The sequence below is a fragment of the Hyla sarda genome, chromosome 2 (genome assembly GCF_029499605.1).
Source record: "Hyla sarda isolate aHylSar1 chromosome 2, aHylSar1.hap1, whole genome shotgun sequence".
NCBI classification, from domain to species: Eukaryota; Metazoa; Chordata; class Amphibia; order Anura; family Hylidae; genus Hyla; species Hyla sarda.
This window is the reverse complement of record NC_079190.1, coordinates 138,686,772-138,703,075: the sequence shown is the minus strand read 5'-3', so window position 1 is coordinate 138,703,075 and position 16,304 is coordinate 138,686,772.

The following is a 16,304-nucleotide window of genomic DNA, read 5'->3' as shown; positions in this document are numbered from 1 at the left end:
CCGGGAGTTTGTGACGTCATAGTCCTGCCTCCTCATGCTGTCATGCCCCTCCACCTCAATACAAGTCTATGGGAGGGGGAGTGACGTCTGTCACGCCCCCTCCCATAGACTTGCATTGAGGGGCGGGGTGTGATGTCATGAGGGGTTGGGACTATGATGTCATGAGCTCACGGCGCCAGCTCCAGCATTCGGAACAGTTTGTTCCAAATGTTCAACAACAAAGTACCCCTTTAAGGAGTTTTGATGTAGCAGTGCTTAATTTGTCACTAAGATATTTCTAAGATGATTCAAACAGATACTCACTTAGGGGCCCCACCTGGTAGTAGAGCCTGTGTTTGCACACACGCGCCATATTTTGCTGCTGTATATTTTCCTACCGTCAATGTGTAGCAAAATCATCTGCAGAAAAAATGCATGTGTGGCCCTACCCATAAGGTTCATAATCCAGAAACACGCCAAGTCCAGCTTCTATCTCCAAGAAACACCCTTTTGCATGCAGACTAGGCAGCAGTGCAGCCAGACAAAAGTCATCAATGGTAAACAGCAAATAAAGATCGTCCAGCATCAGGTGGAAATGCAGGTGCTCACTGTACTGAAATAAGAATTTCATACTGTACATATGTTCACACTATAATGCATGTATTCATAATATGTTCATTGATCTTCATGAGCCTATTGCATTGAAATAGGCTACTGTGTAGTGCGGGTGTGAGTAAACAAAGGCGATGTTGGCAGCGATGGTCCCCAACACCTAAGCTGATGAACCAAATGTTTATATCTAGATTTTGACATTCGTTGTAGATATGTTTGGCTAATATCGATAATTTATAACATTATTTTCATGCCTTCATTTTAAAAGATCTAGTAGATGATGTAGTAGACAAACAAAGGTGCGTGTGTCTTAGCATCACAAAGCAATGTATAGACTTTAACACTACTAACAGTCTATGCCAAATATTTGCTTTATGTAAGTAATAAAAGTCTTACAGGAGAGAAATTGTTCTATTTCCATGGTAATTTGAAATGTTGTTGCCATGGTTTTCTTGAAAGAGTTTTCTGTGGGGTTTTCCTTCTTACGATTCAGTACAATTTGATATTATTTTATTGAAATACTTTTGCATTCTTTCACATCCTCTTTAGTTTTGTATATGTTATTATGCTACAGTGCAACAGATACAAATATATTTGGCTGTTGTTTTGATAAGAAGTGTCAATTCAACTAAAAGAAATATTAACTTAGTGTCAAAACCAGTTCTGTGTAAAAACACTATAAATGAGCAAAGATTATCTTCCTACACATTAAAATAGCTCCAAAAGTTGTTTTTCCTAAAACAGATTTTACTTATGCTAGAAATTGAATCGCTATTGTGTTAAAAAAAAATGAAAATAATATCTATCAATTCAATGAGAAATGTGAAAAATAAAGGTCAAAGATGGCACAATACACAAGAATACATCAGTAAGGCTTCTTGATTTCTTTTATGTGCTGGTTAAATGGCATTTTAAGAAGTCCAGAACAGTGGCTTATAAAGGGGTTATTCAGGATCGGAAAAAAAAGCTGATTTATTCCAAAAACAACACCAGATTTTTCCTAAGGTTGTGTGTGGTATTTGATTTCACAATAACTACAAACCCCAGGGCCGAAGCCCAGGAGTCACTAACTCCCCTCTTAAATAATCCCCTAAAATATAACTTTTATTGGTATAATAAAATATTCCCACTCAATTGGTTAAAAATAAGTGTCAGAGTGTTGCTTGAACAATGAAAAATAACCAGTAGGGGACCCCCTGTCTGATAACAAAACCGTTTTAGCGGCGCTGCAGCCTGCCGCAATGGCAACACTGTGACGTGCAACTTAAAATATAAGCACAGCCACCCCCGACATGTTTCGCTGTTGAGACAGCGTTATCAAGAGGTTATGTGGCTTGATAACGCTGTCTCAACAGCGAAACATGTCGGGGGTGGCTGTGCTTATATTTTAAGTTGCACGTCACAGTGTTGCCATTGCGGCAGGCTGCAGCGCCGCTAAAACGGTTTTGTTATCAGACAGGGGGTCCCCTACTGGTTATTTTTCATCGTTTAAGCAACAATCTGACACTTATTTTGAACCAATTGAGTGGGAATATTTTATTATACCAATAAAAGTTATATTTTAGGGGATTATTTAAGAGGGGATTAGTGACTCCTGGACTTCGGCCCTGGGGTTTGTAGTTATTGTGTCTCAGGACCCCTCATTCCCCTTTTGGGGTGTTTTTTGAGTTTGGGTATTTGATTTCAGTTGCATTGAAGTGAATTGAGCTACGCTGTACTACCACACAAAACTTGAGAACAGGCGTGGTGCTATTTTTGCAATAAATTAGCTTTAAATTCCTTTTCCTGAAAAACCCCTTTATGGCTACCAAGTCAAACTATCCCCAGAGCTATGTAGTGTCATGCTCTATTACAGGGCAGTGTGAGTACTGCCCTTTTTAGACACATGAAATTTAAACCTTTGGTACATTTCCCACAGGTTGAGAATGTCAAAAAAATACCTATTGTTTAAATTATTATTATTATTATTTATTAAAAGAAAAAATCTTTTTAGATCATTTTTCATTATCATTGTCATCACAGACAGGATAACAGTGAATGGAGATATAAAAATAAGTATATGAATAAGGCAGAATCAAACCATTTACAATAGTTGACAATTAGTGCTCAGCCTCCCTCCTCCCTGCATGTTTACATTTGAGCAGGTCTCAGAATATGCCTAGAAAACTCTCCAATAGAAGTGAATAGGATCATTTTCTGCCTATACAAATTGGACTTGCTGTAAATCATATCTCTAAATGCTATTGAAATCAGCTCATAAATTACCATTATATCAGATACACACTGCAGCATTAAATCATAAAGGATTATATGCCATGCTGTATTATAGTGATATCCTCCCCAGAAGTCCTAGTATTACTACTGGGGAGGATACAACCAGGAATATGGTTGTGCACTGTCTATGGGTGCTATATTGCCACTCTTTATGTTTTATGGAGCCAAAATATATGTGTGTGCATAAGGTCTAAAATTGTTGCCATAAAAATGATGGCTGAACTGTTTCTTTTTTGAATGCAGGTTATAAAATTTACTATGGCCGGACAATAACTACTGCACTGTGTGTTCAACTCTTTTGTATTGAAAAGAGACCAACATTAAAAGTATTATTAAAAAGTATTACCGTATATACACGATTTTTCGTGCTGAAAACACCCCCCTCGGCTTATACTCGAGTGAACTCTCCACCCTCAGTGGTCTTCAACCTGCGGACCTCCAGAGGTTTCAAAACTACAACTCCCAGCAAGCCTGGGCAGCCATCGGCTGTCCGGGCTTGCTGGGAGTTGTAGTTTTGAAACCTCTGGAGGTCCGCAGGTTGAAGACCACTGCGGCCTTCGACATCATCCAGCCCCCTCTTACCCCCTTTAGTTCTGTACTCACCACCGCTCGGCGCTGGTCCGGTGCTGCAGGACTGTCCGGTGGGGAGGTCGTCCGGTGGGATAGTGGTTCCAGGCTGCCATCTTCACCGGGGAGGCCTCTTCTCCGCGCTTCGGGCCCGGCCCCGGAATAGTCACGTTGCCTTGACGACGACGCAGAGGTACGTTCATAACCAACATCCCTCTGTGTCATCGTCAAGGCAACGCCTCTATTCCGTCCCGAAGCGTGGAGAAGAGGCCTCCCCGGTGAAGATGGCAGCCCGGAACCACTATCCCACCGGACGACCTCCCCACCGGACAGTCCTGCAGCACCGGACCAGCGCCGAGCGGAGGTGAGTACAGAACTAAAGGGGGTGAGAGGGGACTGGATGATGTCGAAGGCCACAGTGGTCTTCAACCTGCGGACCTCCAGATATTTCAAAACTACAACTCCCAGCATGCCCGGACAGCCATCGGCTGTCCGGGCATGCTGGGAGTTGTAGTTTTGAAATATCTGGAGGTCTGGAGGTTGAAGACCACTGTATCAGACATTGACAAGCGGTGATGATGATAACATGTGGTGATGATGACAAGGGGATGATGACAAGGGGATGATGAAGGGGGGGATTATGACAAGGGTATGATGAAGGGGGGGTGGGATGATGACAGGGGGATGATGAAGGGGGGGTGTGGGATGATGACAAGAGGATGATGACAAGAGGATGATGACAAGGGGATGATGAAGGGGGGTGGGGATGATGACAAGGGGATGGTGAAGGGGGAGTGTGGGATGATGACAGGCGGTGATGATGAAGGGGGGATGATGACAGGTGGTGATGATAAGGGGGGGATGATGACAGGGTGATGAATATGAGGGTGTTAATGACGGGGGTCTGGATGATGACAGGGGGGGATGATGTATTTTCCACCCTAGGCTTATACTCGAGTCAATAACTTTTCCTGGGATTTTGGGGTGAAATTAGGGGCCTCGGCTTATATTCGGGTCGGCTTATTCTCGAGTATATACGGTATATAATTGTATGAGGCTGTGAGCTGTAGCAATGTATCTTTTTATTATTTATGTACTATCAACATACAAAGGGGAACAAAAGTTTGTGCACCCCAGGTAAACATTTGTATTAATGTGCATAAAGAAGCCAAGGAAAGATGGAAAAATCTCCAAAAGGCATCAAATTACAGATTAGACATTCTTATAATATGTCAACATTTACACTTACAAAATAACAGAAAACAAAAAAAAAATGGCATCTGCAAAAGTGTTGGCACCCTGCAGAATTTATAGCCTGCACTGCCCCCTTTGTAAAGCTGAGACCTGCCAGTGTCATGGATTGTTCTCAATCATCATCTGGGAAGACCAGGTGATGTCGGTCTCAAAGGTTTTAAATGCCCAGACTCATCTCACCTTGTCCCAACAATGAGCACCATGGGTTCTTTTAACCAGTTGTCCAGAAATCTGAAACTGAAAATAATTGACGCTCACAAAGCTGGAGAAGGCTATAAGAAGATAGCAAAATGTTTTCAATACCCTCTGTTCGGAATGTAATTAAGAAATGGCAGTCATCAGGAACAGTGGAAGTTAAAGCAAGATCTTGAAGACCAAGAAAAATATCAGACAGAACAGCTCACAGGATTGTGAGAAAAACAATTCAAAACCCACGTTTGACTGCACAATCCCTCCAGAAAGATCTGTCAGACACTGGAGTTGTGGTACACTATTCCACTTTAAAGAGATACTTGTACAAATATGGTCTTCATGGAAGAGTCATCAGAAGAAAACCTCTTCTACATCCTCACCACAAAAATCAGCGTTTGAACTTTGCAAATTAACATATAGACAAGCCTAATGCATTTTGAAAACAAGTTCTGTGGACCGATGAGGTTAAAATTTAACTTTTTGGCCGGAATGAGCAAAGGTACATTTGGAGAAGAAAAGGAACATAATTTAATTAAAATAACCTCTGTCTAGCTCTTAAGCATGGGGGTGGATCAATCATGTTTTGGGATTGTATTGCAGCCAGTGGCACAGGGAACATCTCACGAGTAGAAGGAAAAATTGATTCAATAAAATTTCTGCAAATTTTGGATGCTAACTTGATGCCATCTGTGAAAAAGCTGAAGTTAAAGAGAGGATGGCTTCTACAAATGGATAATGATCCTGAACACACCTCGAAATCCACAGGGGATTACATCAAGAGGTGTAAACTGAAGGTTTTGCCATGGCCTTCACAATCTCCTGACCTCAACATAATTGAAAATCTATGGATAGACCTTAAAAGAGCAGTGCGTGACAGAACTGGAGACTGGAAGACTTTTGTAAGGAAGAATGGGCAAAAATACCTCAAACAAGAATTGAAAGACTCTTGACTGGCTACAAAAAGCATTTACAAGCTGTGATACTTGCCAAAGGGGGCAGTACAATATATTAACTCTGCAGGGTGCCCAAACTTTTGCAGACACAATTTTTTTTTGTTTTCTGTTATTTTGAAAGTGTAAATGATGGAAATAAAATCTAACTTTTGTTGACTTATTATAAGAATGTCTAATCTGTAATTTAATGCCTTCTGGAGATTTTTCCATCTTTCCTTGGCTTCTTTATGCACATTAATACAAATTTTTACCTGGAGTGCCCAAACTGTATATTGACACCCATTTTACTTAAATATTAGCTTCTCAAAAGTGCTTGGAAATAAGGGTGACTCAAATGCCGAACCAAGATGAACTGTACTCACAAGGTAATATACCACAAGGGATGTGTGTGTACAGATAACTGTGTATGATGTATTTGTGAGTGAATTTGTCTGTGTGTGTGTGTGTATACAGCTATATGCTGTATGTGTGTATCTGTGAGTGTGTACAGGTGAGTGTATGTGTGTATCCATGAGTGCGTGTGTATGAGTGTGTCTGTGTGTATGTATGTTTCATTGTGTGCCTGTGTGTATATAAGTGTCTGTATCAATATATGGATTTGTTTTCTCCTTTGCTAGCTGCATATCATATTTTTGTGCCATCCAATAGTAATGGCAATGACATTATTATACGCTGCCATTACATATGAGGCTGGATTCTATCTGCTGACATATCCCTTTTAAGACTTTTTATCTAAATCGAGTGGAATGCAGAAAAGTAAGGAGATCCCAGAATGATATAAAGTATACAACTTCAATACCCAGCAGGTCAACCCAACAGGTCCCTAATTTTTCTAGTGTGTCCTTACATCCAGAATATTTTTTATATAGCTTTTTTGCTTTTTTTAAAGGTGTACTCCGCTTCTCAGCGTTTGGAACAAACTGTTCCGAACTCTGGAGCTGACGCCGGGAGCTTGTGATGTAATAGACCCGCCCCCTCATGACATCCCATCCCGACTCCTCAATGCAAGTCTATGGGAGGGGGCGTGACAGCCATCACGCCCCCTCCCATAGACTTGCATTGAGGGGGTGGGGCATGACATCATGAGGGTCGCGGCTATGACATCACGAGTTCCCAGCGCCAGCTCCAGCGTTCAGAACAATTTGTTCCAAATGCTGAGCAGCAGAGTACCCCTTTAACAATTGAGTTGTAAGAACTCATTTTTCGTTACAAAAATTTTGAACCTTTATAACTGGATATTGGATTATCTGAACTTAACCGCATTGAACATGAAAAAAAGACCCAATGCCCTGTGTTTCCTACCTTAGAGTATAGTCTGTATGAGTGTAATTCACCATTTACTGTAAATAAAATACTCTGCTTTTGACAACCCAGAGGTTTCTCATTCAAGAAATAGCCTACAATTTTATTACCATGAGATTAGAGTTCATAAAAAGAATGAACAGGAAAAGACAGTAATGTTACAGTGTTGAATATTTAAAGTGCAATTCTCTACAGGAGACTTTGCTAGATTTGTTTCTCAGCACCCAGCTAAAAAGCTGGAGATGTATCATTTTGTATTAATGAGTCTCCAGTTCAGAATTAAGGGTACTATAGTGTAAAAAGATTATCTGGCTATACCATAGGGAGATGTACTTTTGGTGTTTAGCACTTACTGTATGTGGGCATTACATTGTCCGGTAATGTTCTTAAATGCATCGGTGGGAAAAGCCTGCATTAACCTAAATCAGTAATTTGTTGCCTTCTTTTTTCTATTAGAAATGTGTTTCTTGGTATTTTAATGAAAGGCATTATTGTAATTTAGTGAATGAACCAATAAACACAAAACCATAATACAAATTAATAACAGTCTTTGTCTGTAGTGGTGGCGCCTAATGAGGGTGGCTGCAAGTGAAATGGATTAAAAGGTCAGCTTGAGTTTTTATTCAGCAAGGAGGTGGAAGCATTCATAAATATGCAGCCCATGTTATTTAGAGTTGCAATATAATCATTTTATTAATTTGCCACTTTTTTGTGAAGAATAAAATTATACTAATAATAATAATTTAAAAAAAAACATGAATGAAAGAATCAATGTGGGAAATATGAATAATGAGCTCCGCAACAGTTAATCGGTAGGTCGGGCTGTCTGCTTCCTACTTCCTTTAGCCCAGGACGTCACACGGTGCTTCAGCCTATCACCGGCCATGGCAGGAAATCCCGGGCTAAAGGAAGTAGTAAGTAGACAGCCCGGGGAACGTAGGAAGGTAAGTGAAAGTTTGTTTTCTCTTTTTTTCAGCCCGGGCAGGATGGAATAGGAATAGTCCGCTCCGGACATCTCCTTTAATGCTCAAGAGATGTTAGGGAAATGTATCATTGTTATTTTGCCAGTACCTCTGTACCTTTTACTTTAGCATTCTTTGAATCAGGACTCATACAATGCTAATGTTGATTAATCCCCCCTCCCCCATTTAAGGGCTTCCAATGACTATCTTTTACAAAAGTGATGTTAAAATTATGACAATTAATGCAACTCTTCTCCAAAAAAAACTCCTAGGGGTATTTGGGTGCATACTAAGGCCAGTCAAAAGAGCAAGTGGTCAGTGAAATAAAAACTTTGATTTGGCACGTCCAATACGTTTCTAGGCCACTATAGCACCTTTGGCACATACTTACTTGTGTGAAATTAAAGTTTCTTTTGCTCTGATAATCATTTGGTCCTTTAAATGTTCTTGTATGTGCCCAGATATCACTAGGAAGTTGTTTTGGAAAAAATTCATATGATGGTCCATGCTGTGCTCTATGTTAGGAGCTGTTACCATATGTGGGACCTATGCAATAATTCTAGGTAAATGTGTTTCTGTAATTGTGCACTGAACGAGGGAGATATCTTTATTCGGGCTTCATTCCATAAATCTGGCAAAGTTTCTCTCTGGTGTGGTAGATAAACAACAAAAGACAAAATGGTGCGAGAACCAACCCAATTGTTGACAATGAGGTTGTTCCTAACATCCAGCATGTCAGTTGTAATGCAGGGCTAGTATAACCCATTAAGGACACAGGGCATACAGGTACACTCTGATGTCCTAGTACCTGTAGCCGCGCCTGGCAGGAACCAGACCGGGATGCCTGCTGAAATCATTCAGCAGTTACTTTGTGCAAACCCCTGGGGGGGGTCCTGAGACCCACCCATGATCAATTCAGATTGGCGATTTGCAGCTATTCCGGGTCAATCGGGTCCCGGGACCCCCCCCCAAAAAGGGGTAATAGGTGCCATCTGACATGGAACCTATCACCCTTTAGCAGCAGGAATGAGGTGGCACTGGTGATTCATCGGCCGATAACGGTATCTGGATGCCTGCTGTGGGGGTGTCCCTAACGGCACCCGCTCCGCCCCTACTCCGGAGGGCGAGAGCGGGTTCCGGGAGTATGTACCTGAAGTGCGGGCCCCCGATCCCCGACATCAGCAGCGGGATCGGGGGCCCGGAGTGGAGACAGTGGCGGTGGCGGCAGGCAGGATCCGGCATGTGCAGCAGCAGGAGGTAAGGCTGTGACTCCTGCAACCACTCCCAGCATGCACAAAAGGGCATGCTGGGAGTTGATGTTATGCAACAGCAGAAGGCACAACTACAACTCCCAGCATGCCCTTTGGTAGTTTGTGCATGCTGGGGGTTGTAATTATGCAACAGCTGAAGGAAAAAAAATTATATGAAAAAGTGTGCCTCCAGCAATTGCATAATTACAACCCCCAGCATGCACAAACTACCAAAGTGCATGCTGGGAGTTGCAGTAGTGTGCCTCCAGCTTTTGCATAACTACAAGTCCCAGCATGCCCTTCGCTGTAAGCGCATGCTGAGAGTTGTAGTTTTGCAACAGCTGAAGGCACACTGGATGCAAAACACAATGTTTTGCAACCAATGTGCATCCAGCTGTTGCAAAGTACAACTCCCAGAATGCACTGATGGACCGTCCATCCTGAGAGTTGTAGTTTTGCAACAGCTGGATGCACACTGGTTGCGAAACACTGAGTTAGGTAACAAACTCTGTGTTTTGCAACCAGTGTACCTTCAGCTGTTGCAAAAGCTACAACCCCCAGCATGCATGGGCAGCCAAAGGGCATGCTGGGAGTGTTATTAGTATGCCTCTAGCTGTTGCATAACTACAAGTCCCAGCAGGCCCTTCGGCTGTCCATGCATGCTGGGGATTGTAGCTTTTGCAAAAGCTGAAGGCACACTGGTTGCAAAACACAGAGTTTGTTACCTATCTCAGTGTTTCGCAACCAGTGTGCCTCCAGCTGTTGCAAACTACAACTCCCAGCAGTCACGGACTGATTGTACATGCTGGGAGTTTTAGTTTTGCAACAGCTGGAGGCACACTGGTTGCAAAACACTGAGTTTGTTATCTAACTCAGTGTTTTACAACCAGTGTGCCACCAGCTGTTGCATAACCACAACCCCCAGCATGCACAGCCAGCCAAAGAGCATGCAGGGAGTTGTAGTCTTGCAACAGCTGGAGGTCCCCCCCCCCCCTCCAGAGAGTTTCTTGCTGCAGGCAAGAGATGCGGCAAATTTTCCGCTGCAACTCAAACTCCTAGTGGGTAACCTGCTGTAAATCCCTGCCAGCGTGAATGTACCCTAAAAACACTACACTACACCTACACAAAATAAAGGGTAAGACACTACATATACATATTCCCCTACGCAGTTAACCCCCCCCCCCCCCAATAAAAATGACCGGTACGACAGTGTTTCAAAAAAGGAGCCTAAAGCTGTTGAAAAACAACAACTCCCAGTATTGCCGAACAGCCATTGACTGTCCAGGCATGCTGGGAGTTTTGCAACAGCTGGAGGCACCCTGTTTGGGAAACACTGCTGTAGGGTAATTTTGGCATCGGAGGCAAGTGTAATTCTTGCATCCGGATCCGTCCCTATGCAAACCCCTAATTTAGGCCTCAAATGCGCATGGCGCTATCTCACTTCGGAGCCCTTTTGTATTTCAAGGCAACAGTTTAGGGCCACATATATGTAGTATTTCCGTACTCGGGAGAAATTGCTGTTCTGGCACCATAGGGGCTTCTTAAATGTGACATGCCCCCCAAAAACCATTTCAGAAAAACTCTCCAAATCCCATTGTCGCTCCTTCCCTTCTGAGTCTTGTAGTGCACACGCAGAGCACTCCACCTATGAGGTATTTCCTTACTTGAGAGAAATTGGGTTACAAGTTTTAGGGGGATTTCTTTCAAGATTTAGAATTTTCTCCTTCACTTTGCTGCTATTCCTGTGAAACACCTAAAGGGGTAACACACTTTCTGAATGTCATTTTGAATACTTTTAGGGGTTCAGTTTTTACAATAGGTCATTTATGGGATATTTCTAATATAAAGGCCCTTCAATTCCACTTCAAAATTCCGATTTTGAAAATTTTGTGAAAAATTGGAAAATTGCTGCTGAATTTTGAAGCCCTCTGATGTCTTCCAAAAGTAAAAACATGTCAACTTTATGATGAAAATATAAAGGAGACTTATTGTATATGGGAATCAATATATCATTTATTTGGAATATATATTTTCCTTGTAAGCAGAGATTAGCAAATTTAAAAAAAATGCTAACTTTTCTAATTCATCAAATTTTGGAATTTTTCACCAAGAAATGGTGCAAGTATCGACAAAAAATTATTACTGACATAAAGTAGAACATGTCATGAAAAAACATTCTCGGAATCAGAATGAAAAGTAAAAGCATTGCCGAGTTATTAACACTTAAAGTGACAGTGTTCAGATTTGCAAAAAAACGCTTTGGTCTTTGAGGTGAAAATGGGCTGTGTCCTTAACCACTTAAGGACGCAGGGCATACCTGTATGCCCTGTGGCTGGTCTATAACAAGGGGTCACGCCGTGACCCCACGTCATAGTGGGTCGGTCCCGGCAGCTAATGAAGGCCGGGATTCTGGGCTAATAGCGCGCGGCACCGATCATTGTGTCACGTGCTATTAACCCCTTAGACGCGGTGTTCAAAGTTGATCTCCGCGTCTAAAATGGCAAAAATACACTCCCGGGCTGATCGGGACCATCGCGGTGAAATTGCGATGTCCCAATCAGCTAGATCGCGAGCTGAGGGTCCGCTACCTGCCTCCGGTGCGTCAGATCGGCGATTGATTGCTCCAAACCTGAAATCCAGGCTTGAGCAATCGACCGCCGTTAACACTGATCATTGCCATGTTAATGCATGGCAGTGATTTGTGTAGAAGATCATTATGTGCAGTATTTTAGCCTCTAGAGGGGGCTATAACACTGCAAAAAAGTGTGAAAAAAAGTTAATAAAGATCATTTAACCCAGGGGTCCTCAAACTTTTTAAACGGGGGGCCAGTTCACGGTCCCTCAGAACATTGGAGAGCCGGACTATAGATAACAAAACATGAACAAATCCCAATGCACACTTATATATCTTATTAGTGGACTACCACTTTAAGTACGCATCATAGTGCCCCCCACATTAGGTTGGCAGTATAGATCCCCCCACATTAGGATGTAGTTCCCACACATTAGGGTTGGCAGTACAGTTCCCCCACATTAGGGTTGGCAGTACAGTTCCCCCATATTAGGTGCAGTACAATTCCCCCACATTAGGTGCAGTACAGTTCCCCCACATTAGGTGCAGTACAGTTCCCCCACATTAGGTGCAGTACAATTCCCCCACATTAGGTGCAGTACAATTCCCCCACATTAGGTGCAGTACAATTCCCCCACATTAGGTGCAGTACAATTCCCCCACATTAGGTGCAGTACAATTCCCCCACATTAGGTGCAGTACAATTCCCCCACATTAGGTGCAGTACAGTCCCTCCACATTAGGTGCAGTACAGTTTCTCCACATTAGGTGCAGTACAGTTCCCCACATTAGGTGCAGTACAGTTCCCCCACATTAGGTGCAGTATAGTCCCCCCACATTAGGTGCAGTATAGTCCCCCCACATTAGGTGCAGTATAGTCCCCCCACATTAGGTGCAGTATAGTCCCCCCACATTAGGTGCAGTACAATTCCCCCACATTAGGTGCAGTACAATTCCCCCACATTAGGTGCTGTACAATTCCCCCACATTAGGTGCAGTACAGTTCCCCCACATTAGGTGCAGTACAGTTCCCCCACATTAGGTGCAGTACAGTTCCCCCACATTAGGTGCAGTACAGTTCCCCCACATTAGGTGCAGTATAGTTCCCCACATTAGGTGCAGTATAGTTCCCCCACATTAGGTGCAGTATAGTTCCCCCACATTAGGTGCAGTATAGTTTTCTCACATTAGGTGCAGTATAGATTCCCCACATTAGGTGCAGTATAGTTCCCCCACATTAGGTGCAGTATAGTTTCCCCACATTAGGTGCAGTATAGTTTCCTCACATTAGGTGCAGTATAGTTCCCTCACATTAGGTGCAGTATAGTTCCCCCACATTAGGTGCAGTATAGTTCCCCCACATTAGGTGCAGTATAGTTTCCTCACATTAGGTGCAGTATATTTCCCTCACATTAGGTGCAGTATAGTTCCCCCACATTAGGTGCAGTATAGTTTCCTCACATTAGGTGCAGTATAGTTCCCTCACATTAGGTGCAGTATAGAGCCCCCAAATTAGGTGTAGAATAGATCCCCCAAATTAGGTGCAGTATAGATCCCCCACAATAGGTGCAGTATAGATTCCCCAAATTAGGTGCAGTATAGATCCCCCAAATTAGGTGCAGTATAGATCCCCCAAATTAGGTGCAGTATAGATCCCCCAAATTAGGTGCAGTATAGATCCCCCAAATTAGGTGCAGTATAACTCCCCACATTAGGTGCAGTATAGCTCCCCACATTAGGAGCAGCAGTTCCCCCACATTAAGTGCAGTACAATTCCCCCACATTAGGTGCAGTACAATTCCCCCACATTAGGTGCAGTATAGTTCCCCCACATTAGGTGCAGTATAATGTTTCCCCACATTAGGTGCAGTATAATGTTCCCGCACATTAGGTGCAGTATAATGTTCCCCCACATTAGGTGCAGTATAGATCCCCCAAATTAGGTGCAGTATAGATCCCCCAAATTAGGTGCAGTATAGATCCCCCAAATTGGGTGCAGCATAGCTCCCCACATTAGGTGCAGTATAGCTCCCAACATTAGGTGCAGCATATTCCCCCACATTAGGTGCAGAATAGATCCCCCAAATTAGGTGCAGAATAGATCCCCCAAATTAGGTGCAGTATAGATCCCCCAAATTAGGTGCAGTATAGATCCCCCAAATTAGGTGCAGAATAGATCCCCCAAATTAGGTGCAGAATAGATCCCCCAAATTAGGTGCAGTATAGATCCCCAAATTAGGTGCAGAATAGATCCCCAAATTAGGTGCAGTATAGATCCCCCAAATTAGGTGCAGTATAGATCCCCCAAATTAGGTGCAGTATAGATCCCCCAAATTAGGTGCAGTATAGCTCCCCACATGAGGTGCAGTATAGCTCCCAACATTAGGAGCAGCATGTTCCCCCAAATTAGGTGCAGTATAGATCCCCCAAATTAGGTGCAGTATAGCTCCCCACATTAGGTGCAGTATGTTCCCCCACCTTAGGTGCAGTATGTTCCCCCCACAGACATACAGCCTCCAGCCATACAGTGTATGGCTGGAGGCTGTATGCCTGTGTTCTGCCCCACTTCAGTGCTCCGACCACCGCTCCTCCGGTCCTGACATAGCTGTAAGTCCCGGGACCGAAGGAGCAGTGGTCGGATCACCGAAGCTGACGTGCCGCTGATAACACTTACCTAGCTGGCCAGTGCAAGTCCTCATTGCTTCCCCGCTCCTCCATGCTCCGTTGCTATGGGCGCACGCACAGCGTCAGTGACGTCCCTGCGTGCGCCACCTTCCCGGCGGCCCCTGTACTTTTAAAGTAAATGCGGGGTCTCCGAGAGCGCATCCCTGTGTCCCAAAAACATCTTTCAGGACACAAGAATGTCCCAGGCAGCGGCGGGCCTGATAAATGTCCTCGGCGGGCCGCATGTGGCCCGCGGGCCGTAGTTTGAGGACCCCTGATTTAACTCCTTCCCAAAGAAAATAAGAATCACCCCCCTTTTTCCATTAAAAAAAAAAAAAAAACTGTGTAAATAAAAATAAACATATGTAGTGTTTCTCGTGCGGAAATGTCCGAACTATAAAAATATATTATTAATTAAACCGCATGGTCAATAGCGTACGCGCAAAAAAATTCCATAATCCAAAATAGCATATTTTTGGTCACTTTTTATATAATGAAAAAATATATAAAAAGCCATCAAAAAGTCAGATCAATACAAAAATGGTACAGCTAAAAACTTCAGATCACGGCGTAAAACATTAGCCCTCATACCGCCCAGTACATGGAAAACTAAAAAAGTTATAGGTGTGAAATATGATAATTTTAAACATATTCATTTTCGTTAATGTAATTATGATTTTTTCCAGAAGTAAGAAAAAATCAAACCTTTATAAGTAGGGTATCATTTTAATCATATCAACCTACAGAATAAAGAACAGGTATCATTTTTACCGAAAAATGCACTGCGTAGAAACGGAAGCCCCCAAAAGTTACAAAATTGCATTGTTTCTTCAATTTTGTCGCACAATGATTTTTTTCCCATTTTGCCGTGGATTTTTGGGTAAAATGAATAATGTCACTGCAAAGTAGAATTGGTGGCGCAAAAAATAAGCCATGATAGGGAATTGTAGGTGCAAAATTGAAAGGATTATGATTTTTAAAAGGTAAGGAGGAAAAAACAAAAGTGCAGAAACGGAAAAACCTTAAGGGGGTTAAGGTGTTAAATGTAGATAGGAGAACATGTACATCTCTGTAAAGTAAGTGAACACAAAATTGTAAGATCAACCGTAAAACTGGCTAGTATTTTTGAGGTGACTTACTTTGTAGCCAAAGTTAGATTCAATTGAATGGGTCTGACCTGCAAAGACCTTCAATATCAGAGACAGCCACTACAAAATGTATTATACAGAGGTGTGTCTGGCAGACAATTCAGGGGCACTATAACGCCTTCAAGTAGCTAATTTGTGAGAGTGTCGGGTGTCAGACCCCTACCATTCTAATATTGATGGTCTATCCTACATCCAGTAGAAACTCTATAATGTAGATAAATGTAAAGATTTACACTTGGGATGAGAAGATAAATGTAATGATTATATAAGTAAAACGCTGGGTAAAATTGACATTGAAACTCTATTGGTCACTTGGGGATATGATCAATATCACGGCTTTATTTATTAACCAATGTCATGTAGCTGCTGATGAAGTGTTAGCAAATGGGAGTTTGATAATACGTCATTCACTTATATTGCACTGTGATTTGTTGTGAAATTTGGCACAGACTGTATAAACAAAATCCTTCAACAAACCCATGATGTGTGAATCCAGCCTTACAGTAGGACAAAAAAAATATCACTAAATTTTTTGATCTCGTGTGATTGCTTATTGGACAATTTATCTTAATTGT